The sequence below is a fragment of the Anomalospiza imberbis genome, chromosome 3 (genome assembly GCF_031753505.1).
Source record: "Anomalospiza imberbis isolate Cuckoo-Finch-1a 21T00152 chromosome 3, ASM3175350v1, whole genome shotgun sequence".
In the NCBI taxonomy this organism is placed as follows: domain Eukaryota; kingdom Metazoa; phylum Chordata; class Aves; order Passeriformes; family Viduidae; genus Anomalospiza; species Anomalospiza imberbis.
The window spans coordinates 33158000-33162291 of NC_089683.1; the positions used below are offsets into that span (position 1 = coordinate 33158000).

The 4292-nt window shown below is 44.3% G+C and overlaps 1 long non-coding RNA gene across 2 annotated transcripts; it reads left to right on the top strand.

Moving 5' to 3' along the window:
• LOC137470481 (uncharacterized) lies at positions 1–2803 on the top strand. Of its 2 annotated transcripts, none has more exons than XR_010997090.1 (3): positions 1–269; positions 367–491; positions 1155–2803. It is a non-coding gene; the product is annotated as an uncharacterized lncRNA (long non-coding RNA). The 2 variants fall into 2 exon arrangements; XR_010997089.1 differs by having other exon boundaries at positions 4–269; positions 367–423.
• The last annotated feature ends 1489 nt before the right edge of the window (positions 2804–4292 follow it).

A 4292-nucleotide genomic window follows, 5' to 3' on the forward strand; every position in this document is an offset into this window, starting at 1 on the left:
AGAGGAAGTGATGTTCTGGGTCACGTTGCTCATGTTGCATCACGGCCTGCACTCTGTGTGAAAACCAGTGGCATTGCCATTCCTCCTACCTGGCTGCTGGGGACCACACTGAGAGCAGAAAGCAGGCAAAGGTCACACAGTGTGGCATGCCTTGCCACTGGCTGTCATCCTTCTGTGCATCCCAGCTCTGCCTCTGCTCCCTGTGCCAGGGCAGCATCAGTGCAAAAAAAGTGCTTGGAAGTCATCACTGTGTTTGTACAGCGGTGTTTGTGCCAGTCTGTCTGCATCTCATTCCTACCCCAGGGCAGCCAGTTTGGGCTGTTACAAGGTCCTACTGAACTTTCATTTGCTTGATTTGCTTTTTAGGTTTCAGAAGGACTTGCCTAATTCATCCCCTAGACTTCAATCAATCTGTCACTGAAGGTGCCTTGATGGTCTCATACGAAGTAGCCTCCTCAGGCTGCGTGGTGCAGCACAAGCAATCATTTTGAGTGCAAGTCCTCTATGTGATTTCTTTAAAGGTGATCATTGCATGTAATTCAATCCCCTAGTAAATTTGGGAAACAGGAAATGAAAGATTTAAGGAATTAGCACTCTAAAGAAAAGGTCAACTGGAGCCTTGAAAAATTGTGTTCAGAAGACAAGAAAGAAATTGTTACATTCTGGTTTGGAAATAGGGAGTTGAAAAGCAGAAACCTTGAGAAACGTGTGCCAGTCTCTAGATGCTTGGCTGCCCCATCCGGTTTAGCTGTCCACAGTACATAGTACATCTAGTTCAGGAGAGGAACCTCACCCTCCAGGGAAAGTACACACTTCCAGGTCCAGGGGTCTTATCCCCTCCAACCATGCCACACAGCAACCTGTGCTTATCTTTCCTTTGTACCTCTTTGGAGATCAAGATCAATTCCACTGCAATCAATGACTATCAAGATGGGAAAAATAAGAGCTGAGCCAACATCGCTCTGCATTACAGCACTTTCCACAAATAAATCTGGCAGATTGAATTACTCTGCTGGGAACCCAAAAAAGAAATAGTAGCTTGTTTTTTTTGCCTTGTTTCTTTGGGTAAGGCACTTCTGTGAAGTGCCAGAGGGTGTAGAGGACTTCCCCCAGATGCCAAACAAAAGCTGTGACTGCTTTTCTGACTCCCAAAGGGACTAGACCACCACTGCACCTAGGCATGAGGGATTTGTTTCACCAAGGTGTGACTGAAGGAGTGAGGAGCAGACCAGTGCTGGCATGGAGACAAACCTGCAGAAGGTGATCAGGAGCACAGGGGCAAGGCCAGGCAAATAATATGGAACTGTAGTGGGTGAGGTTTGCTGAAGATAACAGCTCAGGTTTGTCTCATTCTGCTTCTCCAGCTGCTGCTACCCCATTACTCCTCTTCATTAAATATTTCCAGTTCACACCTTCCCAATAGGAAAAGGGTAATTATCAGATTTGATGTTTTCTGCATGCATTTCCAAGATAGCCTAAGCCAATTTTCCTTCTTTCCTGCCAATCTGTGTGTCAACTTCTCTTTCACAGGGCAAAGCTGTAAGGAAAGCACACACAGTGCTGGATATGGCATGGGTGCTGCCACTGTGGGGCTCCCGTCTGCAGCACATAAGCACCAGCCCATCCTTCATTTGCAAAATCCATCCCATGGAACCTGATGTTAAGGCTAACAGCTCTTTCCTTTGTTTTTCTTCGTTTTTCTTTTCTTAGAATGTCACAGTTTTATATGCTTAATGAAGGGAGGTGGGAAGAATGTCGGTGTGAAGAGGTCAGCCTTCCAGGTGTGAGAATGAAGAAAACTGAATCTCTTTTGAGCATGATACAAGCAGCACACCATTGTGTTCAGATACATTGCATTTATCATTTAATTGTGGATTTTCTAATTAAAGTTGTATCTGGATGGAGCTCCAGCTTTCCTGCTTCACTTCCTTTGGCCACACACCCATATTGTCCTCTTTCATTTATTGCCTAATGGCTGTCTGCTGGGAATAGCCCTTGCAGAGTCCTTTGGTGATACCACAGGCCTGGAGCAGTGACACAGCCATGAGCCCTCTCCAAAAGACAGGAACGTTGCTTGCTGAGATGGCTGTGGTCCCACAAGCACTGCCTCTGACTGGTGCTGCAGAGTCTGGTCATCCTGCTGCTGCCCTACCACGCTGCACCTGGTAATGTCTGTTTAATGGCTTTCACTGCTGAATCCCAAGGTAATGGTCTTCCTACTATGAGACTTCTATAATCATTGGCACTCTTGGTATAATTTTCCTTCAGCATGTTTTGATCTCTGGGTTTTCACAGCTTCAAATCCTCTGTTTTTCTTCCTGGTGTCAATGGATATGCTTTTTTTTTTTTTCTTTTAGATGTATTCTGTGAGTGCCATAAATTTGAACTTAAGGCACAAAAGGGCTTTTAGGTCAGAAGAGCTATACAGCATTGTTGAGAAATACGCTCTTGAGTCATTAAGGTAAATTGCTGTAGCATCAGTGCTGCTCCAGCTGGACTATAATACTTAAGCCCTAAGTGGCCATTTCATGTCCTTTGGAACATTCTTGCTCAGAGCAAAATTTGATTATCCATCAAACCCACTTATACCTACTGAAACCTGCAGAGGGGATGGCATTTCAATGCAACAGATTTCATGGTCTGCATTAAATATTCAGCCTAGAGGAGATTCTTGGTTTACAGAGACAAGTCCTCTGCTGTTTCTGTTGCCACAGAGACTATTTCATAAAACTACTCAACTCCAGCTAAAAGCACAACATTGGGTCTGGGTTGATATTTTTTTCCTGTGTTTTTTTGGCTCTGCTGTGCTAGTTGGAAGGTTGTCTCCAAATCTTGCTTCTCTTGCAGAAAAAAATAAACTGAAGTTCCAGCTGAAGCTTATGGCCAGCTTGTCTTAATTGTCCTGGTTGTTCTTTCATTGGAATAAGTCTCCCTTGCAGTAATTACCTGTCATATGAGTTGGTTTCTTCTGCCTTAGCTATGCTTTTGTCAGGTAGAAGAAGTGTCTGAGTCAGTGCAGAGTCCAGTTGTCCTGATGGCACCACTGACATCCAGGGCCAATTAAGATCCCCAGCATAAGGAGATTCCCACTAGTCAATAGCATGGAGTAGCTTCATGAAGCAAGTCCAGAATGAGCTCTTTAATTACTTCAGCTAGCAGAATTTGTAATTAGAGATGATCCTGATACTCGCTTTCAGTTTCTTGGCAGAAGTGTTGCTGTTTAATGGTTTCTCATTTTAGCCCTGATTGAGCAATTGCTCCAATTTAGCATATTTCCTGGCATATTGTGTGGGCAGATGAAAGAACTGTGCTTGCTAAATACATGAATTAAACATTCTCTTGACAGACTTTAACCTTCATTTAATTCAAAGATGTCAGAAAAATCGATAGCCAGGGATGCGCTCCTTGAACTTACAACAGCTGTGGGAGTGAAATACAGAATCTGGAAAAGACCATGGGTTGCCAGCCATCTTTTAAAACCTTTAAAATTTTATTTCAGTTTGATAGATAGACATATATATTAAAAAATGTTTGTAAAGGCAGATCCCAATTCCCCACTAGTTCGAACAAGGAACATGACTATCCTTGGCAGACAGCAGCAACTCCAGCATGAGATCCTGTATGTGAAGGGCCTGGGATCTGTTGTGCTCATGGCTCTGTTTGTGAGCTGTGCTGAGTGAGACAAGGGCAATGGCCACTTTTCCCCAAGCATGTACACAGTCTGTCTCCTTCCTTTTAGCAGCTGAATGCTGCCTGCTCTTTCTGCACAGGTCTCAGGCTCTCCTCCTTTCCTCTTCTCTGGTAGTTCTTGCTGCTGCTTCTCATTCACCCCCAGCACAGCGCTGCTGCCAGCATTTCCTAATGTCTAAGCAAAATCACTCTTGTGGTGTTTGCTCCAACCTGCTACCTGCACACATCTCTCAGCAGGCTCCTACAATTAAATCCCCCAACCCTTGTTGTACCATCCTACCTAGACTTCCAACACATTTACCAGAGTAATTTCCAGTCTTCTCTCCTTGCTTTTTGCCTTTTCATACCTTCAAATGCAATCTCCGTGCTGTTGTGTCTCCTCTTTGCCACCATCCCCAGCTTCACATCAGTCTCCCTGCCTTGTGTCACCAGCTGAGAGGTTATGAAGATGAATGAGAAGTTTTGGGATATTTTATAAGGGGATATGTAAAAAACATACTGATTGTCTTCTTTCCCAGGGTAATCAATTGCCATTGCAATGCACCACTCACCAGAAAACACCTCTTACTGTAGTAGCCAAAAGCCCCCAGAGCAGATGCATC